Genomic DNA, 27,113 nt, shown 5'->3' with positions numbered 1-27,113 from the left:
TCAGTGATGTGTTGGCATGCCACTCTCAATATATTCGCACTTTGTGTATGCCTTCATGCACCCATGGAGTTTTGCTAATTGTAGGATGGTGTACACACCACCATGTCTCTGTCCACTGCTGGGAGGACTCTGCACCCACACCTCCTATGTCTGGGCACTGCTGGGAGTGGTAGGTGTGGGAGCCGGCCTCGTGGCGTGGTCCTGTTCCCCCTCGCTAAGCCGCACGAGGTCCCATGCACCTCGGGGCTCCTCCATTTTGGATTATACGTCACTCCACGTGACCACCTGCGTGACCCCGCTTCACCCGGCCTCTGTCCCAGCGAGGCCCGACATCGATGGGACCCCCAACCGTCCTTCCACACCTAGGTGCGATCGCCCCACAGCTCTCTGGGGCCTGGCGCCTCTCCTGCTGGGCGTCTGGCCGCTCCCTACCCGGCCTCTCCGCCCCCTCCGGGCGCAAGGGTCCGGACATCAAAGGGCTCCAGTCCTATATCTGGGGCGACCCGACAACAGGACAACAGTTGTATCCCGGAGTCAAGAGCCCTGCTGATCGGATCGCGGCTGACCCTACGGAAGAAGACTCATCCTGAACCCACACTCTGAGCCCTGCTGACGACGTCGCGGCTCCACCGTGCTTAAAGACCTTCACGAACCTTTGGGGCCCTGCTGACGCCGTCGCGGCCCGACCTTGTTGAAACTTACCATCAGAGCCCAGCTGACCTCGTCGCGGCTCGACCGAAGCGGACCTACCACCGGAGCCCTGCTGACTGTGTCGCGGCTCGACCCAAGCGGAACTACCACCCGAGCCCTGCAGACGCCGTCGTGGCTCCCCACGTCCGAGCCGCTCTGAGACCAGCACTCAAGGTCTGGCCCCGAGCCCTCCCGTACCTGGTTGGTACTAAGACTGTCCCGCTACCCTATCCCTCTAACAGACATTGAGACTCTTACTGGATCCCTCGATCCCACTGTAAATATTGAAAGTACTACTTTTTTGATAAAGAACCAAGTCAAGCAACTGATATTGAGTCCTGTGTGGTGGTGTTACTGGGCCTAGTACGATCATAGGAGAAGGACCTCCCCGAAGGGGGCTTCTCAGCGGCGCTCGGCTATACCTTTGCGGTGGGAAGGTGCCCCGGAATAGTCTCCCCGACTCCCCCGGTGATCCTCCCTCCAACATTTGGTGGACAGCGACGGGATCCGAGCCAGACGCAATCGTACAGGCAAGTAACACACCCGCTACCTAACCAGACGGAAAGAAAAGGGAACCATGGAAGGCCAAGAGGCAACCGTGGCCGCAACCTTCCAGCCGGAAAGGTTGGAAGAATACACCCACAAAGAACTGAAACAATTCTGCAAGGACAAAGGGATCCCAACCACAGGATTGGGCACCAAGGAAGAAATGCAGAAAGCCCTGAAAGCCTGGACAGAACCCGAGACCACTCCACCCCGAGCCGAAGGGACCTCGGCCCGGGACGGAAACCTGCCGACCCCAACCCGACAGATGGGAGGCGAACCGTCCCAGAAACCAGCCTTTCCCACGAAGAAATGCGAGAACGGGAGAGGGTCCGGACACACGAAATGGACCTCGCCCGACTCCGGCTGGACGGTGAGCTCCTACTGGCGGAGAAGAAAATAGCCTTGGAGCAACTACGGCTGCAAGAGGAAATCGAGGAAAAGAAACGGCATCGGGAACTAGAGGAGAGACGGCTAACCCTCGAGCACGAGAGGAGCCTTAAGGAACTTGAACTAAAAGCTAAAACGGGGGAGACCAGCAACCGCGGAGCCCGGGACGCTCTGCCCCTGACCGAGCCAAAGGTTCACATCCCCAAGTATGTCGTCAAGGAGTACTATAAAAATGACGACATCCAGCAATGGTTCCGAGCGTACGAAGTAGCCATGACCTCCCATCGGGTACCCCGGAAGGATTGGGGTGCCGGCCTATGGGGGAGGTTCCTCAGCGAGGGCCGGGATACCCTGCTGCAACTCCCCGACGCGGTGATGACATCATACGACCACATGAAAGAAGCCCTACTCACACGCTACGGACTATCAGCCGAGATGTACCGGCAGCGCTTCCGGGACTGCAAGAAGCTCCCCGGTACCACATGGGTCGAATACGCGGACTTCTTCAGCCGAGCGTTGGAAGGATGGATAAAAGGAAGCAAGGTCACCTCATACAATGAACTGTTCGACCTCATTGTCTGGGAGCACCTCGCCAACAACTGCTTTGTTGAACTAAGGCAACACCTCCTGGACAGTAAACTGACCGAGCCCCGGAAGCTCGCCGCCGAAGCAGACCGATGGGTCAACACCCGGGTCCCCCGGAACCCAGTGGGGGACTACCAACGCAGTACCACGGGACCTCCCCGCCAGCGAGGCGGAGGAGGGGGGTCCCACCGCAGTCGAGAATTCCCGGCCGGGCCGCCCAGAAGCCCGCCACGAGGCCAAGCCACCAACCACACTTCCCCGACCCTGGGCCGAAGGGGGACCCCTATCACACGGCCTGGACCACGACCAACAATGACCTGCTTCGGCTGTCAGCAGACCGGCCACTATGCGAGCGACCCGGCCTGCCCCGTGAACCGACGGAACGGGACCGCTGGGCCCTCTCCCCGACAAATAGCCACCGCAGCCCTGGGGGAGGGAGAAGACGAGGAGGAAAACCACCACGACGGGTCCCCCGAGTGGGAACCAGCTGCCATGTCGCTTGTATGCCTGGGCTCCCGAGAAATGGTGCCCCGAGCTGCCATCCCAAGCAACACCCAGAAGTACCAACAGTGGGTCACCATCAATGGTCGACGGGCCGAGGCCCTCCGGGACACTGGGGCCAGTGTGACCGCTGTCCGCTGCCACCTGGTGACCCCCGAACAAATCCTGCCGCATGTCCTATGCCCTGTCCGGACCGCGGACTACACCGAGAGCATGTGCCGGATGGCCAGGATCCCCTTCGAGTGGGGAGGAGTGTCCGGCACCCTAAAAGTCACTGTCCGCGACGACGCCCCAGTGGACTGCCTCCTGGGGAACGACCTAGAGAGCTCACCCTGGGCCCAGGTGGAACGCCGAGAGCATCTGGGGATGCTAGGGCTGCCCGAGTGGGCCTGCGCCACCACCCGGTCCATGACCGCCCAACCAGCCGCTGCCACGGCCCCCGACAAGCCGACGGGCCCCGAACTATCACCCTCCTCCGGCATGGAGGAACCTGACGAGGAGGCCGGGCCATCCGAACTTTCTCCCGACGAGGCCGCCTCCCTCAGCGAGATCCCCGAGCTGGCCCAGTGGCGCCACGACGGGGGCCCCACCCGCGAACAATTCCAGCAAGAGCAGAAGGCCTGCCCGTCCCTCGAGGGGGCCCGACAGCAAGCGGCCGCCCAGGCTGCGGGGGACCCCACGGGAACCCACTGGGTCTATTGGGACAATGACTTATTGTATAGCGAGCAGAAAATCGCCGAACTAGGGGCCGGCCGGGTGCTGGTGGTCCCCCTCCGATTTCGGGAGTTCCTCCTGAACCTGGCACATGACGTGCCCCTCGCCGGACACCTCGGGCGGGACAAAACTTACAGCCGCCTAGTGACCCATTTCTATTGGCCCCGAATGAGAAGAGACGTGGACCATCACTGCCGGTCCTGCCCGACCTGCCAAGCTAGCGGGAAGACTGGGGGGCGAGTGAAAGCCCCCCTCCAACCATTTCCAGCCATCCACACCCCGTTCGAACGAGTGGGAATCGACATCGTGGGGCCCCTCGACCCCCGAACCGCCCTGGGGCACCACTTCATCCTGGTACTGGTCGACCACGCCACCCGATACCCCGAGGCCATCCCACTCGGCACCGTGACAGCTCCAGTGGTGGGCCGGGCCCTGATGGGCATCTTCTCCAGGGTGGGGTTCCCCTGAGAAGTGGTGAGCGACAGGGGTACGAACTTTATTTCAAAGTACATGAGATCCCTCTGGCAACAATGTGGGGTCACCTATAAATTCACCACCCCTTACCACCCCCAGGGGAACGGACTGGTCGAGCGGTTCAACAGAGCCCTGAAGGGGATGATCAAGGGCCTGGAAGAGCCCCTGAGGAGGAGATGGGATGTCCTGCTGCCCTGCCTCCTGTTCGCCTATCGGGAGGTACCACAGAAATCCCTGGGCTTCAGCCCCTTCGAACTGTTGTATGGGCACCCCGTCCGAGGGCCCCTCAGCGTGGTCAAGGAGGGCTGGGAGGCGCAAGTCCAAGATGCCCCTCCTGACGTCTACCGGTACCTCCTGACCCTGCGGAACCAGACTCGTAAGTTCCGGGCCCTGGCCGAAGCCAACCTCGAAGCCAGCCAAGAAGACATGAAGCGCTGGTATGACGAAAATGCCTCGACCATCGAATTCGAGCCGGGCCAGCAAGTCTGGGTCATGTCACCCGTGGACCCCTGCGCCCTGCAGGACAAGTGGACCGGGCCCTTCAAGGTAGTTGAGAGGAAGAGCCCCGTCACATACCTGGTCGACATGGAGTCCCCGAGGAACCCCCTCCGGGTCCTGCACGCCAACCGGCTCAAGCCCCACTTTGCCCGAACTGAACTAAGCCTACTGCTGGCTACCGACGATGGGGGTGAAAGTGACTCTGAGCCCCTACCAGACCTCCTGGGATCCTCGGGCCAAGACGGCTCCTTGGAGGGCGTCCGCCTCTCCGCCACCCTGACACCAGAACAGCGCCATGACTGCCAGAAGCTGCTGCAACCCTTCGCTGCCCTCTTCTCTCTCACGCCCGGGGTGACCCCCTGGTGCGTCCACGACGTGGATACTGGGGACAGCCCCCCTGTGCGACACCGCGCTTACAGAGTACCTGACCGAGTCCGAGCCTGCATACAGACCGAGGTCTCCAAGATGCTCGCCCTCGGAGTCATCGAGCCATCAGACAGCCCGTGGGCCAGCCCGGTAGTCTTGGTGCCGAAGGCCGCCGCCCCCGGCACGGCCCCGGAACTCAGATTTTGTGTCGACTACCGGGGCCTGAACGCAGTCACCAAGACCGATGCCCACCCCTTGCCACGAGCAGACGAGCTGATCGATCGCTTAGGGGCCGCCCGCTACCTAAGCACCTTTGATCTCACCGCTGGGTACTGGCAGATCAAGCTCACTCCCGGCGCCCAGGAACGATCCGCCTTTTCCACCCCCGATGGGCACTACCACTTTCGGGTAATGCCCTTCGGTATGAAGAACGCCCCAGCGACCTTTCAGAGGCTAGAGAACAAGGTCCTGGCCGGACTAGAAGCCTTCAGCGCGGCCTACCTCGACGACATTGCAGTCTTCAGCGACCACTGGGCCGCGCACCTAGGACACCTCGGGGAAGTCCTGGCCGCTCTCCAAAGAGCCGGCCTCACAATCAAGGCCAGTAAATGCCAGATCGGTCAAGGATCTGTGACCTATCTGAGCCACCAGGTGGGGAGTGGCCAGGTGGCGCCCCTCCAGTTGAAGGTCGACGGTTGAAGGGAGCCCCCCGCAACCCAAACCGCTGTCCGGGCCTTCTTAGGCCTCACAGGCTACTACCGACGATTCATTAAGGATTATGGCAGCATTGTGGGCCCCCTTACGGAGCTCACTTCCAAGAAACAGCCCAAGGCGGTGCACTGGACGCCCCGCTGTCAGACCGCTTTTGAGGCCCTCAAGGCGGCCATGTGCGCTGCCCCTGTGCTACAGGCCCCTGACTACAGCAAGGAATTTGTATTCCAGACCGATGCCTCAGAGTACAGGGCCGGGGCGGTCCTCTCCCAGATGGACGCCGAGGGCCTCGACTGACCTGTGGCCTTTATCAGCCGCCGACTGCTGCCGCGAGAACAGAGGTGGAGCACCATCGAGCGGGAGGCCTTCGCCGTAGTATGGGCTCTCAAGAAGCTCCGGCCCTACCTTTTCGGCACCCACTTCAGGGTCCAAACCGACCACCGGCCCTTGCGGTGGCTCATGCAAATGCGGGGCGAGAACCCCAAGTTGTTGCGATGGTCCATCTCGCTGCAAGGGATGGACTTCACTGTGGAACACCGGCCCGGCAACAACCACGCCAATGCTGACGGCCTGTCCCGATTCTTCCGCCTCGGCGAGGAGAACCCCCAAGGAGATGGGTGACTCTCCCTACCTTCAGCTGGGGGGGACGCATGTGGGAGCCGGCCTCGTGGCGTGGTCCTGTTCCCCCTCGCTAAGCCGCACGAGGTCCCATGCACCTCGGGGCTCCTCCATTTTGGATTATACGTCACTCCACGTGACCACCTGCGTGACCCCGCTTCACCCGGCCTCTGTCCCAGCGAGGCCCGACATCGAGGCGCCAACCCCTGGCCCGGGGGATACCACGTGAGCCCTTCCCACTCCCGGCGGAGGGCCGTATCGATGGGACCCCCAACCGTCCTTCCACACCTAGGTGCGATCGCCCCACAGCTCTCTGGGGCCTGGCGCCTCTCCTGCTGGGCGTCTGGCCGCTCCCTACCCGGCCTCTCCGCCCCCTCCGGGCGCAAGGGTCCGGACATCAAAGGGCTCCAGTCCTATATCTGGGGCGACCCGACAACAGGACAACAGTTGTATCCCGGAGTCAAGAGCCCTGCTGATCGGATCGCGGCTGACCCTACGGAAGAAGACTCATCCTGAACCCACACTCTGAGCCCTGCTGACGACGTCGCGGCTCCACCGTGCTTAAAGACCTTCACGAACCTTTGGGGCCCTGCTGACGCCGTCGCGGCCCGACCTTGTTGAAACTTACCATCAGAGCCCAGCTGACCTCGTCGCGGCTCGACCGAAGCGGACCTACCACCGGAGCCCTGCTGACTGTGTCGCGGCTCGACCCAAGCGGAACTACCACCCGAGCCCTGCAGACGCCGTCGTGGCTCCCCACGTCCGAGCCGCTCTGAGACCAGCACTCAAGGTCTGGCCCCGAGCCCTCCCGTACCTGGTTGGTACTAAGACTGTCCCGCTACCCTATCCCTCTAACAGACATTGAGACTCTTACTGGATCCCTCGATCCCACTGTAAATATTGAAAGTACTACTTTTTTGATAAAGAACCAAGTCAAGCAACTGATATTGAGTCCTGTGTGGTGGTGTTACTGGGCCTAGTACGATCATAGGAGAAGGACCTCCCCGAAGGGGGCTTCTCAGCGGCGCTCGGCTATACCTTTGCGGTGGGAAGGTGCCCCGGAATAGTCTCCCCGACTCCCCCGGTGATCCTCCCTCCAACATTTGGTGGACAGCGACGGGATCCGAGCCAGACGCAATCGTACAGGCAAGTAACACACCCGCTACCTAACCAGACGGAAAGAAAAGGGAACCATGGAAGGCCAAGAGGCAACCGTGGCCGCAACCTTCCAGCCGGAAAGGTTGGAAGAATACACCCACAAAGAACTGAAACAATTCTGCAAGGACAAAGGGATCCCAACCACAGGATTGGGCACCAAGGAAGAAATGCAGAAAGCCCTGAAAGCCTGGACAGAACCCGAGACCACTCCACCCCGAGCCGAAGGGACCTCGGCCCGGGACGGAAACCTGCCGACCCCAACCCCGACAGATGGGAGGCGAACCGTCCCAGAAACCAGCCTTTCCCACCAAGAAATGCGAGAACGGGAGAGGGTCCGGACACACGAAATGGACCTCGCCCGACTCCGGCTGGACGGTGAGCTCCTACTGGCGGAGAAGAAAATAGCCTTGGAGCAACTACGGCTGCAAGAGGAAATCGAGGAAAAGAAACGGCATCGGGAACTAGAGGAGAGACGGCTAACCCTCGAGCACGAGAGGAGCCTTAAGGAACTTGAACTAAAAGCTAAAACGGGGGAGACCAGCAACCCCGGAGCCCGGGACGCTCGGCCCCTGACCGAGCCAAAGGTTCACATCCCCAAGTATGTCGTCAAGGAGTACTATAAAAATGACGACATCCAGCAATGGTTCCGAGCGTACGAAGTAGCCATGACCTCCCATCGGGTACCCCGGAAGGATTGGGGTGCCGGCCTATGGGGGAGGTTCCTCAGCGAGGGCCGGGATACCCTGCTGCAACTCCCCGACGCGGTGATGACATCATACGACCACATGAAAGAAGCCCTACTCACACGCTACGGACTATCAGCCGAGATGTACCGGCAGCGCTTCCGGGACTGCAAGAAGCTCCCCGGTACCACATGGGTCGAATACGCGGACTTCTTCAGCCGAGCGTTGGAAGGATGGATAAAAGGAAGCAAGGTCACCTCATACAATGAACTGTTCGACCTCATTGTCTGGGAGCACCTCGCCAACAACTGCTTTGTTGAACTAAGGCAACACCTCCTGGACAGTAAACTGACCGAGCCCCGGAAGCTCGCCGCCGAAGCAGACCGATGGGTCAACACCCGGGTCCCCCGGAACCCAGTGGGGGACTACCAACGCAGTACCACGGGACCTCCCCGCCAGCGAGGCGGAGGAGGGGGGTCCCACCGCAGTCGAGAATTCCCGGCCGGGCCGCCCAGAAGCCCGCCACGAGGCCAAGCCACCAACCACACTTCCCCGACCCTGGGCCGAAGGGGGACCCCTATCACACGGCCTGGACCACGACCAACAATGACCTGCTTCGGCTGTCAGCAGACCGGCCACTATGCGAGCGACCCGGCCTGCCCCGTGAACCGACGGAACGGGACCGCTGGGCCCTCTCCCCGACAAATAGCCGCCGCAGCCCTGGGGGAGGGAGAAGACGAGGAGGAAAACCACCACGACGGGTCCCCCGAGTGGGAACCAGCTGCCATGTCGCTTGTATGCCTGGGCTCCCGAGAAATGGTGCCCCGAGCTGCCATCCCAAGCAACACCCAGAAGTACCAACAGTGGGTCACCATCAATGGTCGACGGGCCGAGGCCCTCCGGGACACTGGGGCCAGTGTGACCGCTGTCCGCTGCCACCTGGTGACCCCCGAACAAATCCTGCCGCATGTCCTATGCCCTGTCCGGACCGCGGACTACACCGAGAGCATGTGCCGGATGGCCAGGATCCCCTTCGAGTGGGGAGGAGTGTCCGGCACCCTAAAAGTCACTGTCCGCGACGACGCCCCAGTGGACTGCCTCCTGGGGAACGACCTAGAGAGCTCACCCTGGGCCCAGGTGGAACGCCGAGAGCATCTGGGGATGCTAGGGCTGCCCGAGTGGGCCTGCGCCACCACCCGGTCCATGACCGCCCAACCAGCCGCTGCCACGGCCCCCGACAAGCCGACGGGCCCCGAACTATCACCCTCCTCCGGCATGGAGGAACCTGACGAGGAGGCCGGGCCATCCGAACTTTCTCCCGACGAGGCCGCCTCCCTCAGCGAGATCCCCGAGCTGGCCCAGTGGCGCCACGACGGGGGCCCCACCCGCGAACAATTCCAGCAAGAGCAGAAGGCCTGCCCGTCCCTCGAGGGGGCCCGACAGCAAGCGGCCGCCCAGGCTGCGGGGGACCCCACGGGAACCCACTGGGTCTATTGGGACAATGACTTATTGTATAGCGAGCAGAAAATCGCCGAACTAGGGGCCGGCCGGGTGCTGGTGGTCCCCCTCCGATTTCGGGAGTTCCTCCTGAACCTGGCACATGACGTGCCCCTCGCCGGACACCTCGGGCGGGACAAAACTTACAGCCGCCTAGTGACCCATTTCTATTGGCCCCGAATGAGAAGAGACGTGGACCATCACTGCCGGTCCTGCCCGACCTGCCAAGCTAGCGGGAAGACTGGGGGGCGAGTGAAAGCCCCCCTCCAACCATTTCCAGCCATCCACACCCCGTTCGAACGAGTGGGAATCGACATCGTGGGGCCCCTCGACCCCCGAACCGCCCTGGGGCACCACTTCATCCTGGTACTGGTCGACCACGCCACCCGATACCCCGAGGCCATCCCACTCGGCACCGTGACAGCTCCAGTGGTGGGCCGGGCCCTGATGGGCATCTTCTCCAGGGTGGGGTTCCCCCGAGAAGTGGTGAGCGACAGGGGTACGAACTTTATTTCAAAGTACATGAGATCCCTCTGGCAACAATGTGGGGTCACCTATAAATTCACCACCCCTTACCACCCCCAGGGGAACGGACTGGTCGAGCGGTTCAACAGAGCCCTGAAGGGGATGATCAAGGGCCTGGAAGAGCCCCTGAGGAGGAGATGGGATGTCCTGCTGCCCTGCCTCCTGTTCGCCTATCGGGAGGTACCACAGAAATCCCTGGGCTTCAGCCCCTTCGAACTGTTGTATGGGCACCCCGTCCGAGGGCCCCTCAGCGTGGTCAAGGAGGGCTGGGAGGCGCAAGTCCAAGATGCCCCTCCTGACGTCTACCGGTACCTCCTGACCCTGCGGAACCAGACTCGTAAGTTCCGGGCCCTGGCCGAAGCCAACCTCGAAGCCAGCCAAGAAGACATGAAGCGCTGGTATGACGAAAATGCCTCGACCATCGAATTCGAGCCGGGCCAGCAAGTCTGGGTCATGTCACCCGTGGACCCCTGCGCCCTGCAGGACAAGTGGACCGGGCCCTTCAAGGTAGTTGAGAGGAAGAGCCCCGTCACATACCTGGTCGACATGGAGTCCCCGAGGAACCCGCTCCGGGTCCTGCACGCCAACCGGCTCAAGCCCCACTTTGCCCGAACTGAACTAAGCCTACTGCTGGCTACCGACGATGGGGGTGAAAGTGACTCTGAGCCCCTACCAGACCTCCTGGGATCCTCGGGCCAAGACGGCTCCTTGGAGGGCGTCCGCCTCTCCGCCACCCTGACACCAGAACAGCGCCATGACTGCCAGAAGCTGCTGCAACCCTTCGCTGCCCTCTTCTCTCTCACGCCCGGGGTGACCCCCTGGTGCGTCCACGACGTGGATACTGGGGACAGCCCCCCTGTGCGACACCGCGCTTACAGAGTACCTGACCGAGTCCGAGCCTGCATACAGACCGAGGTCTCCAAGATGCTCGCCCTCGGAGTCATCGAGCCATCAGACAGCCCGTGGGCCAGCCCGGTAGTCTTGGTGCCGAAGGCCGCCGCCCCCGGCACGGCCCCGGAACTCAGATTTTGTGTCGACTACCGGGGCCTGAACGCAGTCACCAAGACCGATGCCCACCCCTTGCCACGAGCAGACGAGCTGATCGATCGCTTAGGGGCCGCCCGCTACCTAAGCACCTTTGATCTCACCGCTGGGTACTGGCAGATCAAGCTCACTCCCGGCGCCCAGGAACGATCCGCCTTTTCCACCCCCGATGGGCACTACCACTTTCGGGTAATGCCCTTCGGTATGAAGAACGCCCCAGCGACCTTTCAGAGGCTAGTGAACAAGGTCCTGGCCGGACTAGAAGCCTTCAGCGCGGCCTACCTCGACGACATTGCAGTCTTCAGCGACCACTGGGCCGCGCACCTAGGACACCTCGGGGAAGTCCTGGCCGCTCTCCAAAGAGCCGGCCTCACAATCAAGGCCAGTAAATGCCAGATCGGTCAAGGATCTGTGACCTATCTGAGCCACCAGGTGGGGAGTGGCCAGGTGGCGCCCCTCCAGTTGAAGGTCGACGCCATCCAGGCGTGGGAGCCCCCCGCAACCCAAACCGCTGTCCGGGCCTTCTTAGGCCTCACAGGCTACTACCGACGATTCATTAAGGATTATGGCAGCATTGTGGGCCCCCTTACGGAGCTCACTTCCAAGAAACAGCCCAAGGCGGTGCACTGGACGCCCCGCTGTCAGACCGCTTTTGAGGCCCTCAAGGCGGCCATGTGCGCTGCCCCTGTGCTACAGGCCCCTGACTACAGCAAGGAATTTGTATTCCAGACCGATGCCTCGGAGTACAGGGCCGGGGCGGTCCTCTCCCAGATGGACGCCGAGGGCCTCGACTGACCTGTGGCCTTTATCAGCCGCCGACTGCTGCCGCGAGAACAGAGGTGGAGCACCATCGAGCGGGAGGCCTTCGCCGTAGTATGGGCTCTCAAGAAGCTCCGGCCCTACCTTTTCGGCACCCACTTCAGGGTCCAAACCGACCACCGGCCCTTGCGGTGGCTCATGCAAATGCGGGGCGAGAACCCCAAGTTGTTGCGATGGTCCATCTCGCTGCAAGGGATGGACTTCACTGTGGAACACCGGCCCGGCAACAACCACGCCAATGCTGACGGCCTGTCCTGATTCTTCCGCCTCGGCGAGGAGAACCCCCAAGGAGATGGGTGACTCTCCCTACCTTCAGCTGGGGGGGACGCATGTGGGAGCCGGCCTCGTGGCGTGGTCCTGTTCCCCCTCGCTAAGCCGCACGAGGTCCCATGCACCTCGGGGCTCCTCCATTTTGGATTATACGTCACTCCACGTGACCACCTGCGTGACCCCGCTTCACCCGGCCTCTGTCCCAGCGAGGCCCGACATCGAGGCGCCAACCCCTGGCCCGGGGGATACCACGTGAGCCCTTCCCACTCCCGGCGGAGGGCCGTATCGATGGGACCCCCAACCGTCCTTCCACACCTAGGTGCGATCGCCCCACAGCTCTCTGGGGCCTGGCGCCTCTCCTGCTGGGCGTCTGGCCGCTCCCTACCCGGCCTCTCCGCCCCCTCCGGGCGCAAGGGTCCGGACATCAAAGGGCTCCAGTCCTATATCTGGGGCGACCCGACAACAGGACAACAGTTGTATCCCGGAGTCAAGAGCCCTGCTGATCGGATCGTGGCTGACCCTACGGAAGAAGACTCATCCTGAACCCACACTCTGAGCCCTGCTGACGACGTCGCGGCTCCACCGTGCTTAAAGACCTTCACGAACCTTTGGGGCCCTGCTGACGCCGTCGCGGCCCGACCTTGTTGAACCTTACCATCAGAGCCCAGCTGACCTCGTCGCGGCTCGACCGAAGCGGACCTACCACCGGAGCCCTGCTGACTGTGTCGCGGCTCGACCCAAGCGGAACTACCACCCGAGCCCTGCAGACGCCGTCACGGCTCCCCACGTCCGAGCCGCTCTGAGACCAGCACTCAAGGTCTGGCCCCGAGCCCTCCCGTACCTGGTTGGTACTAAGACTGTCCCGCTACCCTATCCCTCTAACAGACATTGAGACTCTTACTGGATCCCTCGATCCCACTGTAAATATTGAACGTACTACTTTTTTGATAAAGAACCAAGTCAAGCAACTGATATTGAGTCCTGTGTGGTGGTGTTACTGGGCCTAGTACGATCATAGGAGAAGGACCTCCCCGAAGGGGGCTTCTCAGCGGCGCTCGGCTATTCCTTTGCGGTGGGAAGGTGCCCCGGAATAGTCTCCCCGACTCCCCCGGTGGTCCTCCCTCCAACAGTAGGCACCCACCCCTCCTATGTCTGGGCACTGCTGGGAGTGATAGGCACCCACCCCTCCTATGTCTGGGCACTGCTGGGTGTGATAGGCACCCACCCTCCTATGTCTGGGCACTGCTGGGAGTGTTAGGCACCCATCCCTCCTATGTCTGGGAACTGCTGGGAGGACTCTGCACCCACCCCTCCTATGTCTGTGCACTGCTTGGAGGACTCTGCACCCACCCCTCCTATGTCTGGGCACTGCTGGGAGTGATAGGCACCCACCCCTCCTATGTCTGGGCACTGCTGGGAGTGTTAGGCACCCACTCCTCCTATGTCTGGGCACTGCTGGGAGGACTCTGCACCCACCCCTCCTATGTCTGGGCACTGCTGGGAGGACTCTGCACCCACCCCTCCTATGTCTGGGCACTGCTGCGAGGACTCTGCACTCACCCCTCCAATGTCTGGGCAATGCTGGGAGTGATAGGCACCCACCCCTCCTATGTCTGGGCACTGCTGGGAGTGTTAGGCACCCACCCCTCCTATGTCTGGGCACTGCTGGGAGGACTCTGCACCCACCCCTCCTATGTCTGTGCACTGCTGGGAGGACTCTGCACCCACCCCTCCTATGTCTGGGCACTGCTGGGAGGACTCTGCACCCACCCCTCCTATGTCTGGGCACTGCTGGGAGGACTCTTCACCCACCCCTCCTATGTCTGTCCACTGCTGGGAGTGTTAGGCACCCACCCCTCCTATGTCTGGGCACTGCTGGGAGGACTCTGCACCCACCCCTCCTATGTCTGGGCACTGCTGGGAGGACTCTGCACCCACCCCTCCTATGTCTGGGCACTGCTGGGAGTGATAGGCACCCACCCCTCCTATATCTGGGCACTGCTGGGAGGACTCTGCACCCACCCCTCCTATGTCTGGGCACTGCTGGGAGTGATAGGCACCCACCCCTCCTATGTCTGGGCACTGCTGGGAGTGTTAGGCACCCACCCCTCCTATGTCTGGGCACTGCTGGGAGGACTCTGCACCCACCCCTCCTATGTATGTGCACTGCTGGGAGGACTCTGCACCCACCCCTCCTATGTCTGAGCACTGCTGGAGGACTCTGCACCCACCCCTCCTATGTCTGGGCACTGCTGGGAGTGTTAGGCACCCACCCCTCCTATGTCTGGGCACTGCTGGGTGTGATAGGCACCCACCCCTCCTATGTCTGGGCACTGCTGGGTGTGATAGGCACCCACCCCTCCTATGTCTGGGCACTTCTGGGAGGACTCTGCCCCCACCCCTCCTATGTCTGGGCACTGCTGGGAGTGTTAGGCACCCACCCCTCTTATGTCTGGGCACTGCTGGGGCTGATGGCCACACACCCCTATGTGTCTGTCCACTGGCGTGGTACGACCTGTACCCACTTCCTAAGGCCTGGGTATGGGCCGTACCCCTACAGCACCCCAACAATGGGGGTACGGCCCGTACCCACGTCCCAAAGGCATTGTTACGGTACGTACCCCTACGGCACCCCAACAATGGGGGTACGGCCCGTACCCACGTCCCAAAGGCATGGGTACGGCCCGTGCCGCCATTGTTGGGGTGACGTAGGTGTAGGCGTGGTACGACCCGTACACATGTCCTATAGGCATGGGTACGGGCCGTATCCGCCATTGTTGGGGTGACGTAGGGGTAGGCATGGTAAGACTCGTACCCACGTCCTATAGGCATGGGTACGGGCCGTACCCACTTTGTTGGGGTGCCGTAGGGGTACGGCCCGTACCCATGCCTTTGGGACGTGGGTACGGGTCGTACCCCAATTGTTGGGGTGCCGTAGGGGTACGTACCGTAACAATGCCTTTGGGACGTGGGTATGGGTCGTACCGCCATTGTTGGGGTGCCGTAGGGGTAGGCGTGGTACGACCCGTACCCATGTCCTAATGGCATGGGTACAGTACGTACCCCTACGTAACCACAACAATGGGGGTGCGGCCCGTACCCACGTCCTATAGGCATGGGTACGGGCCATATCCGCCATTGTTGGGGTGACGTAGGGGTAAGCGTGGTACGACTCATACCCACGTCCTATAGGCATGGGTGCGGGCAGTACCCACATTGTTGGGGTGCCGTAGGGGTACGGCACGTACCCATGCCGTTGGGACGTGGGTACGGGTCGTGCCCCCATAGTTGGGGTGCCGTAGGGGTACGGCTCGTACCCATGCCTTTTTGGACGTGGGTACGGGTCGTACCCCAATTTTTGGGGTGCCATAGGGGTACGTACCATAACAATGCCTTTGGGACGTGAGTAAGGGTCGTACCGCCATTGTTGGGGTGCCGTAGGGGTAGGCGTGGTACGACCCATACCCACGGCCTAATGGCATGGGTACGGTACGTACCCCTATATAACCACAACAATGGGGGTACGGCCCGTACCCATGTCCCAAAGGCCTGGGTACGGGCCGTAATACCATTGTTGGGGTGACGTAGGGGTGGGCGTGGTACGACCCGTACTCACGCTCTTAAGGCGTGGGTACGGTGCGTACCACAATTGTTGTGTTGGCGGTTCGCGTCCATGTCCACTTCCGTTGTGGCGGACGCAGGCCTTGGTGGACACGCCCCCACCCCTGAAGTGACCAGGCCCTGGGGGTCAGGTATGTACAGGGCATGTATGATTTTGAACTTGGGTGGGGGTTATGTTTCCTGCCCCTGCCCCCCCCTTTATCCCTGGGTGTTGTTCTGAGCTTCGGCGGCGTCTGCGTCGGTTCCTGTACACCAGGTGGGGTGCTATGAGGGCCGGGATGACACGTAGGTTGGGGTCCATGGCTGTCCGTCGCGTCGTCCTGATTTCCCGGCAGTTTTTGGCTGCCGTAAAATACTGTCCGTGCGGAGTGACGTGGGCACGAATCGTACTTGCTGGTTCGTGAAACGCTGCCTGACTCCGTCCGGACGTCACGTCTGCGGTGTCCCGGATCGGAATTGTGGGTATATTTTAGTTGGTCGGTGTTTTTTACGATTCGTACGGAAATGGTGTTTCCGTACGAATCGTACTTGCATGTTTGTAAGGTATTTTTCCCGGGTACGAGTTGGACGGAGAAAACGCTCCGTCCGACAATTCGTACCTGGTTTTTCCAGGATCGGAATCGGCCCCTTAGTGTCTATCAATTTTCTACTTTAATTTGTATGTTGTAGAAATAGTTTGTGGGATTTTATTACTATTATTGGTTATTATAAATATATTAAAAAATAATTAGTTGTATGTTTGTATACAATAATATTATTACATTGTTTTATGTAATAAAGACTTGTCACACATTTTTATGTATGTTTTGAAACTTTATGTATATTTTGACATTTTTAAATATTGCAGGTCAAAAACAAACATTAATATGAAGGTAAATAAATGAAACATTTTTAGTAATAAAAAAGTATGTAAATTATATATACATAGTATTGTATGTTGTACCTTTTCAACTTCTATTTTGCATTGTTTATCAACATCTCTTAACTTGTTTTAAATATATTTAGGGGTGTATTATGATGCCCGTCGGACCGGCTTCCACTATCCTGACGGATGAACGGGCGCGGCTGCGTCAGAAGTGGGCGCGCTGACCGACATATTACGATGCATGTGAATGCACTGAAATCCGACCGCTACAGTCTATCTGACTCCGACAAGAAAAATCGTCCGCTAAGGCGTCAGAAAGGTTCATCGGAACTAATCGGAGAGCCTAACAGCGGCCAATGGGACTGCCCAATTATGATGCGCATTTCTGACGACCTTGCCGAGGCAGTACAACCGCATCGCTCTAGTTGGCGGAAAATGAGGAACATAAGGGCGCAATGGACAACAACACAGCAGCCTACTTCCTGTGTGGCAATGGACCCAGCATTATAGGTCCTGCTGCTGCTGTGCCTGTTAAATGATGACGAAATTCGGCAACGTCATGCAGCCAACCGCCAGTAAGTGACCTATCGATCACTCCACTGAGATCCCTTTGTTAACCCATGGGACCACATCCAAGAGCCCGAGCACACTCTTGTCTGCGTGTTTGTGTGCTTCACTAATATGTGTCCCAGTCATCACGCAGGTACAGGGCCGCACTGGGAACCACAACCGGCCCTGGCAAAGTGCTCGGCCGGCCCCCTCGGGTGCCGCCGAGCTCTGTGCCAGGGCCGGTTTTCGGCCGATTTTGTTACAGGGCCGATTTTGCAGCTACGCTGCAAGAACGGCCCTGTAACAAAAACGGCCCCCAGGGGCCCAAAACCGGCCCCCACCTGTGCGGCGCACCAGGGGATTGCCCGGTGCCCGCTACGGCCAGTCCGGCCCTGCGCAGGTATACCTTGATAAGTAGTGATGGTGCATATGAGTGGGCTTTCGGTCTGTCATGTTGCCATGTTGTGCCGGTTAGTTGCATAAGTAATACGTTTATGTTCCCTGTCAGGCTGATATACATGGGTACCTCCATGCCAGCCACCACCATCATGATTCACAACTCCACGGGCGTCAGCAGCAGTACCCTCCTGCATGGCTTGTGATGTCGCTTCCGAGAGCTATGTCAGAACACAATTACAGTCTCATTACCTATGGACCTAAATGCTTATAACATGAACAACTATGCCATATGTGAAAAAAACCTGCCTAGACAACTCACAACACATCATGAAGTACAGATTCCCGGAATGGGCCATGACGAGGTCTATTGTATCAGAGACCATGTACCAATGACAGAACCCAAAAAAGTCTGGTGAAAAGCGAAGACATTGACAGATGCACATAAAAGCTCTCAAACAACATGATCACAAATAAATTTGCCACACCAAGCTCACACACCTCACCAAATACAATCTACACATTGCATGGTCTACCCTGAGGCCAATACTCACCTTCTATTTGCTGTTGTTGGGCACTCACCTGCTCAGTATGCGGACCATGAGGGGGGTCAAGGTCTGGTGTGCCCCCCTGCCATTCTTGGGGACCAGCCCCAGCTAGATTTCAGCAATCCTCTGTGCCCAGCGCTGGAGGCCGTCCCACCTTTTGCGACAGTGGGCACTGCGCCTGTTGGAGACCCCCAGGGCCCGTACCTTGCTGGCGATCGATTTCCATAGTACTTTCTTCTGATGGGCAGTTGTCAGAAAGGATAAAAGGATAGGAGAAATAGATTGTCATTACCCAGTGGTGGTCCTCTGCATGGTATTAGAAACATAGCTTGACACCTAGCACAATCATAATTCTATGTACGACATGACTTGTGTGTCACTCTCACATGCTGACCGCAAATGCTGCGAGTAAAGGCACCCATTAGCACATATGATGTTGAAGCACAATACTGATTGTGCCCATCACTGACTGAACCACACCTCTTCCAACTTGTGTACATAAACCTCAGTAGGTGGAATGCTGATGGGAGGAACCATGATAGAGGGTACACCTTTTAGGGAAAACTAAAGGGAACACAACCTGTGTATAACTTTTCAAACACCTTTGTTGCCAGGCTCAATGCATAAATGCACATGTCATATAGAGGCGAGTCACACAAATCATACCACCACTGATGTCAAAATGGAAGGGTAAGTTGGTGTGTAACTCATATTTGAGGGTCAGTCATGAGTGGGAAACAGACATATCCACAGTGGGTCAATGTCCCTGACTAACAGATGAGGACTTACATTGCAACAGCCTTCTCCCTTCCCAGGAACATATCATAACTTACAGTAGGTCTGGGCAGCAAAATATGTTGCTGTACGTACCAGTAGAGCAGCTGGAATGATCTCACATGAATATTTGTCATGCTACTCTTACCATAATCAGGCCTTCTTCCCTGTTGGCTGCGACCGATTACGTTAAAACTGTTACTATACACTCCTAAACTATTATTAGACTGCTCTTGCTCTTCACATTCCATACTTGAACATAATCAATCAATCAATCAGAGTACTTGTAAAGCGCGCTTCTTACCCGTGAGGGTCTCAAGGCGCTGAGGGGAGGGGGGGGTGCCGCTACTGTTCGAAGAGCCAGGTCTTGAGGAGTCTTCTGAAGGTGAGTAGGTCTTGGGTCTGCCGTAGGTGGGTAGGGAGGGTGTTCCAGGTCTTGGTGGCGAGGTAGGAGCAGGATCTGCCTCCGGAGGTCGTTCGTTGGATGCGGGGGACAGCGGCGAGGGTGAGGCTGGCAGAGCAGAGCTGGCGGGTGGGGGTGTAGAAGCTGAGTCTGCTGTTCAGGTAGGCTGGTCCGGCATTGTGGAGTGCTTTGTGTGCGTGGGTGAGGAGCTTGAAGGTGATCTTCTTGTCGACGGGGACCCAGTGTAGGTCTCTCAGGTGGGGGGTGATGTGGCTGCGGCGGGGGAAGTTGACGATCAGTCGGGCGGAGGCATTTTGGATGCGTTGTAGTCGTCGTAGGTGTTTGGCTGGGATTCCTGCGTAGAGTGCGTTGCTGTAGTCCAGTCTGCTGCTGACGAGGGCCTGTGTCACCGTTCTTCTTGTTTCGGTCGGGATCCACTTGTAGATCCTGCGGTGCATGCGGAGGGTGTTGCAGCAGGAGGAGGAGACGGCGTTGACCTGCTTAGACATAGAGAGGGAGGATTCGAGGATGAATCCTAGGTTGCGTGCATGGTCGGTGGGCGTTGGTGCTGTTCCCAGTGTGGTCGGCCAACAGGAGCCGTCCCAGGCTGAGGGGGTGGGTCCGAGGATGAGGACCTCCGTCTTGTCCGAGTTCAGCATCAGACGGCTGCTCCTCATCCAGTCGGCGATGGCCTTCATTTCTTTGTGGAGGTTGGTTTTGGCGGTGTGTGGGTCCTTGGTGAGGGAGAGGATGAGCTGGGTGTCGTCGGCGTAGGAGACGATGTTGAGGTCGTGATGGCGGGCCACTTGTGCGAGGGGGGCCATGTAGACGTTGAACAGCGTCGGGCTGAGGGATGAGCCCTGGGGGACGCCGCAGATGATGTCGGTAGTCTCGGATCAGAAGGGTGGGAGGCGGAGGCTCTGGGTTCTGCCGGAGAGGAAGGACATGGTCCAGTCAAGGGCCTTCTCTTGGATTCCGGCTTCTAGGAGGCGTGTCTTTAGAGTGCGATGGCAGACCGTGTCGAAGGCGGCTGACAGGTCCAGGAGGATGAGGGCTGATGTTTCGCCGTTGTCTAGTTGGCGCCTGATGTCGTCTGTGGCGGCGATGAGGGCTGTCTCGGTGCTGTGGTTTCGTCTGAAACAAGACTGGGACGGGTCCAAGATGTTGTTGTCTTCCAGGTGGCGGGCCAATTGCATGTCGACGATTTTTTCGATGACCTTCGCCGGGAACGGGAGCAGGGAGATGGGCCTGAAGTTCTTGAGGTCCTTGGGGTCCGCCTTGGGCTTCTTGAGGAGGGCGTTGATTTCGGCGTGCTTCCAGCTTTCCGGGAATGTCGCTGTTTCGAAGGAGATGTTGATGACCTTCTGTAATTGGGGTGCGATGGCTGCGTCTGCTTTGTTGAATACGTGGTGCGGGCACGGGTCTGACGGAGATCCTGAGTGGATGGAGTTCATGACCTTGTGTGTCTCGTCGTCATTGACGTTGGACCAGGAGGTCAGGCGGTTGGCGCTGGTGGCGTTCACAGGGGAGGTGGAGTCTGGCGTAGTTGGGGTGGTCGTGGTGTTGAAGCTGTCGTGAATGTCAGCGGTCTTGCGGTGGAAGAAGATGGCTAGTGAGTCGCACAGTTCTTGTGAGGGCAGGATGTCGTTGGCGATGGCGCTGGGATTGGAGAGTTCCTTAAAGATGCTCAAGAGCTCTTTGCTGTCGTGTGCGTTGTTATCCAGGCGGTCTTTGAAGGAGGATCTCTTGGCTAATCTGATGAGGTGGTGATGTCTGCGGGTGGCGTCCTTGTGGGCTGCATGGTTGTCTGGTGTGCGTTCGTGGAGCCATATTTTCTCCAGTTTCCGGCATGCGCCTTTTGGAGGTCTGGAGCTCGTCGGTGAACCAGGTGGCTCTCTTGCTAGCGTGGCTGTTGGAAGGTTTCTTGAGCGGGGAGAGGGTGTTGGCGCAGTCGTCGATCCACTGTCTGAGGTTGCAGGCTGCGGCGTCTGGGTTGATGGGGTCGGTGGGTGGGTTCTGGGCGAGGGTGGTGATCAGCTGGTCTTCGGTGACTTTGCTCCAGCAGCGGCGAGGCAGCTGTTGGGTGCGGTGGTGCGTGGTTGGTTTCTTGAAGGTGAAATGGATGCAGCGGTGGTCGGTCCAGTGGAGTTCGGTGGTGTGGTCGAAGGCGATGTGGGTGCCTGTGGAGAAGACGGGATCCAGCGTGTGGATGGCGGCGTGGGTGGGTGCGGTGATGAGTTGTCTGAGGCCGAGGTTGGCGAGGTTGTCGATCAGGGTGGCGGAGTTGGCGTTGTTGTTGTTCTCGAGGTGGAAGTTCAGGTCCCCGAGGAAGATGTAGTCCATGGAGGCAAGTGCGTGGGTGCTGGCTAGGTCGGCGATGGAGTCGCTGAACTGAGCCCAGGGTCCAGGGGGTCTGTAGATGAGTTTTCCTCTGAGGGTGGTGTTGGGGTCGGTGTGGATCCGGAAGTGCAGGTGTTCGGCGGTGTTGAGGGTGTCGTCTGCGTGGGTGGCGACCTTGAGGGTGGACTTGTGGACGATGGCTTCCTCCTCCGGTTCCGTTGGTGCGATCCCTGTGGGTGATCTTGTAGCCGTCCGGGATGGCTATGGCGAAGTCGGGCGCCGAGGAGTCGTTCCACCAGGTCTCGGTCAGGAAGGCCACGTCTGGGGCGGAGGTGTTGAGCAGATCCCAGAGCTCGACGGCGTGTTTGCGTGCGGAGCGGGTGTTGAGGAGAATGCAGTGGAGGTGGTTGGGTCCAGTCCTTGGTGGTTTGATGACTCTGTCGCAGGTGAAGCAGCAGGTCAGCAGGAGAAAGGTCTGTGGGTCCATTTCGGGGCGGCCTGGAAGCAGGTGTGGTTTCGGCTGGCGTTGAGTGCGTGGAGGGTGCTGGAGTTGTAGCGGAGTCTGGTGTTGTGGCATCGTGGGGTCCAGGGGTTCTCGCGCTGGGCGCGGTCCAGGCGCAGTGGGTCTTGCCTTCGGCGCGCCTTTGACGCGCCTTCGGCGCGCCAGCGGCGCGGCCTCGCAGCAGCCTCCACATAAGGCGGGTAGGGAGGGAGGAGCAGCTGGGAGGTGGGAGTGGGGCGGCGAGGGGGCGGGACAGCAGGGGGCAGCGGCGGGGAAAAAGGCAGCGGGATACAGAAGAGAACAGGGGGGAGGGGGGAGCGGGCTGGACAGAAAACGAGGGCACAAATGAAACTAAAGTACAATTTACACAAAACCAGGAATATTAGGCAGAAAAGAGCACAACAGTATAAAGCACAGCTACTGTACAAACCAAGGGTGTAGCAGCAGAATTGGCGAACCGGGTGACAGCAGGAGCGAACTCGCGCTTGGGGGGCAGCGGCAGCGGGGCTGACACACAGGTGGAGCTGTGCGGCAGTAGGGGAGCGACCTGGCCTGCAAGCTGGGTCAGGGGTCAAGGCAATATAGGGATCATATGGACACAGTAGGTGTCTGTGAGGCATTGTAACCTCCCAGCCAATTGTTGTGCGACCTCATGGTCATAGGTTCAAATCCCGGCGGGTCCACTCAGCCTTTCATCAATCTGAGGTCGATAAAATGAGTACTATTGAGTTGGGTAACAACAAACATCTGTTATTTAGCGCCAAGATACCCATAGTGGTGAACGTGCGCTTTACAAATACACGTGTTATGTTATGTTATGTTATGTGTGCCCCATGTAAGGGCCATGCAATCCATAGAAGTACAATGATGAAAGTCTACGGCATAATGTTGGTAAGATGTACAGTAGGTAAGCAGTCAAGCAGAGTGCAATCTGCGTATTTGGAATTTACTGGTAACTCTGGTGTACCATGTAGCCTGCCATAGAGGGGAAGGACCTCATCCACAGGGGTCTGTAGCTCCTCTGGAGTGAAGGGACGGGCCCTCACCATATCCATGCGTGACATGACATGTCCCAGAGGACACAAACTGCAGAAGGTGATGTGGAACTGTAGAAAGCAGTAGTGTCTGATGGCAAGTAACAAGTGTACAGACACGCAAGGTATAAGTAGGCCACATAGGCAGGCTTTGGAGTACATGGCCACAGAGATTGGACCCCGCTGGTCGCATTTTTCAATGTAAGCCTATGACTGATCGCTGCTGCTGACCATGCCTACCGCGCAGTTCAAATCGACCGTAGAATGCTGAATTATGCGGTTCCATTGGTGATGGCTGGTGTACACATGTGCGGTCGCCACTGTAGGCGGACACATCCCAGAAACAACTGGGGTAGCATTTTACAAGGACAGCCAATGAATGTAGGTGGCGACTAACAACTTTCCGACCACGCGGTTCAAAACATCCGACGTTCTCAGATCTAACGTGTCCCATAGGGCCTGTCTAGTGTACACCTATGCGGCCTCCACTGTGGCTGGACAAATTCCCTGATCCGCTACGTCACAATGTTAATCATCAGGCAATGCTTGTGACTGGCTCAGATGTACCCACTTACCACGCCTAAAAAATCCGCTTAAGGTGGCACAGGTACACAGGGTGTGACGCATAGCTGACATGGTTTCACATTGCTATGTGTGACATTCTCATAATTTCTGTGTAATAAAGAGTGACAATCTATGACAATGAGATCACTTATCTGCGAGCAAATATTCAAGGAATGGAGACGAGAGAATCATATTATTTATAGAAATTATACCCATTTGAGCAACAACTAACTAAAAAGATCTGCAAAGCACCAGAAATGGAATAGCACTAACAGACATGAGTCACAGACTGCAATAGACAAACTCAACAGACTGAGAGTGAGAGGGGAAAAAACCAATATGCCCACACACGACACAACCCAGACTTGTGATGTAAGAAATTTGGTCAACAACCAGCCACAGTTCACACACTTTCTTCAGCGCAGAAGGGAGCTAAGGATGTATATATAAGAGCATCTCATGTAACACAGAAAGAAAATGAACATCCCCTTACTTTGACCCCACAACCCTTACAAAAAGAAACAACTGAGTTAATCTATTCCTGTAGCAGGCGCTGATGATAATGGGCCAGATGTTGGTTGGCCAGAGGAGTGGGTAGATGTTTGGGGGAACGCCCTGCAGAGGGTGGTGTTGATTTCCCTCAACACCACAATTAGCTGGGCCATATTGTCATTGTGGCTCTGTAGCCGCTGATTTAAGGACTGGTGCAGCTCTTTCATTTCCTGGAGTTCCACTAAAACCTGCCCCATAGGTCCTTGATTTTCTTCGTAAGCCCCGATGACTCAGCTAATGTTATCATAGGCTTGAGTGGGACTGGTGGCCTCACTTTCCTGGCCCACAGTTACCCTCATACCACCCCTGGCCCAATGACCCTATGGCCTGGCCTCAGGCAGCACCCTACCAGTGGCCCCTAGATCCTCAGTGTGAGTGTTGTCAGTGCCCATCTCCGGAACTGGGCCCGGGCCCGGGGTGCAGGTGTTGTTGGTGCTGGTTCTCGGGGCACAGGTTGTTGTGCCAGTGGCCATCTGTGTTGTTGCGGCTGAGGTTGTAGTTATGGTAGTGGGCCCAGTGGAACCGACTGGTGCTGTCTGGCCAGGAAGTCCAGAATTTCCAGGTTGGTCCTCGACGTCCATGTGTGCAGGAGATTCTGCATCACTAGAGCCTTGATCCTGGGGTTGAGCTGGATTCTGTTCTTTATCGTGTGTCACTGCAGATGTTGTGCGTGATCCACCTATTTAAATAAAGTAGATTGGCTATGTTGTAAGTCAAGTATGTTGATTCATCAGCCTTTTTTAGAGAAAGATTAGAGAAATGGATGTGACAGACGCATGTGAGGTGCACAATATGGACTGTAGCCGTTATTTGTTACATGGTATCTACATTTTGTAAAGGTTTCCTTTACATGGAGGGTGTTTGGTATGAGCATTATGTAAGAATGTACAGTTCCTGTGGACAATAGGGATGGACATGGCATCTCACAATTACTTGTTGGAAGATGAATACAGGTGACAAATGGTAATGGATTACATCTTACTCATGGTTGTTTCAGGGAAGTACCTCTTGCCATATTTATCACCCTGTTATTATTTCTGTGTGCATTAACTATGGATCAACAGACATGTAGGTTATGTTTCCTTCAGACCTTGCTGTTTTTCATGAAGCCCTTGGAGCATGCCAGTCTGATAAGGAGGGCATGAGCAGAGGTCTGTGTGTAATGTGTGCTTTACATTATATATGGGGATCTGTAGGGCGAAAGCTGCCATGTGGCTATAGGGGAGGAGAGATGGAGAAGGGGGAAGGTGCAAAGATCAGAGGGAGGGGATGATGTTGTTTGAAATCCTGTGTCCCTCTCCTAGGCCACACTAGTGAAATGGCAACCTACCTGTGAGCTGCAGCGGAGTGCCGGAGATGGCTGTCATGTGGCTATGGTGAACAAACATTGTTGCCTCTTGTTCGGTGTTGAGTGAACAAGGCATTATGGTAGTTGTGGTCTTGTCAGTTTCGACTTGGCAACAAAATGAAACCTCCATTGTGTTACATACAGGTTGACAAGATGCTGTTGTTGCCACATACACTTGTACATTTTCACAAAATAAGTCTCATGTAATGGTATTTTGATGGGCACACACTTGATAACAACATTACCACCTGTTTCATGGTATGAGCGGGGAAACATTTGTAATGATGTGTAGGGCTGATGACTGTGCCTGACAATGACACATCTCTGATACGTTAGCAACTATATATATGATTATTGAATGTGGAGGACAGTGGCAATGGTGTTTTTTGTACAAACAATACATTGCAATGTGGTCACACTTGGAGGGTACCTACTTAACAGTCTTCATTCCCCCAGGTATGCCAGACAAGCTCTCAGTGTGTATGATGGCAAGCACCTTCTCCTCCCATTCAGTTAGTTCCAATGGTGGCACGGGTGGGCCACTGCAATCTTCTGATTCTCTTGGTAGTTTCTGTTGGCAAGGTTCTTTACCCTGACCTTCAGGCCATGCCACCTCTTTCTGATGTCCTCATTTGTGCGGAGGATGGAACCTACAGCATTGACCTGGTCAACAACCCTGCCCCACATTTGGGTTTTGAGGGCAACAGAGGTTTGTTGCACTTGTGTTCCAAACAGTTGTGGCTCTACTCTGAGTATTTCGTACCATCACGGATAACAAATTGTCAGAGAATCGCTGTCTTTTTTTGTTTGCCATGTATGACAAGAGGGAGAGGAATGTGAGTGTGGTTGTGAGGGTGATAGGAAATGTGTGTGGTGCCTAGATTAGGTGAGTAAAGGTGTGTGACCAAACATGTGTGCATGCGTGGTGAGGTGATGTCTGCCTTCTCTTGCTCTCTCTCACAAACTTCAGAAGGTGTGGTCCTACACTGCAGAGTAGTAGCAAAGGATCATGGTCAGGGTAGGTGTGGGTTTTATATTTTGAAATGTGGATGTATTCACCTGTGTGTTGGCCATCAGATGTGTCCTTTTTGTTGAGCCTCCATTGGGCAATGTGATATTTATCGTTAAAAGCTGTGGTGTGGCAGTCGTGATAGTGGTGTGACCGCTGAATCCGAATGCTGGCACATTGCTGTAATCGTAATGTGGCGGTCGCTTTGCCCGCAGTGTTTTTGGTATCGGAAGACCTATTGGTAGTCTTTATGACTGCCTAGAACCCTTCGGAGAGCGTTCCGACCGCAACGGTCAGAACAGAGCACTGCATGTGTCGTAATAGGGCGTATGATACTTCGCGGTCTTGGCGGGCAGAAATATTCTGCGGCAATGGCGGCCGGATGCCCAGTCTGACCGGCATTGTACTCGACCCCATATTTTCAATATTATTTCATCTCATGTATTTTAAGTATATATTAATAATTGTGTATATTTTATACATGTTAAACATTTTATAAAAACATATTGTGACATTTTTTAC

The sequence above is a fragment of the Triturus cristatus genome, chromosome 7 (genome assembly GCF_964204655.1).
Source record: "Triturus cristatus chromosome 7, aTriCri1.1, whole genome shotgun sequence".
Classification (NCBI taxonomy): domain Eukaryota; kingdom Metazoa; phylum Chordata; class Amphibia; order Caudata; family Salamandridae; genus Triturus; species Triturus cristatus.
This window is presented reverse-complemented; position numbering follows the sequence as displayed.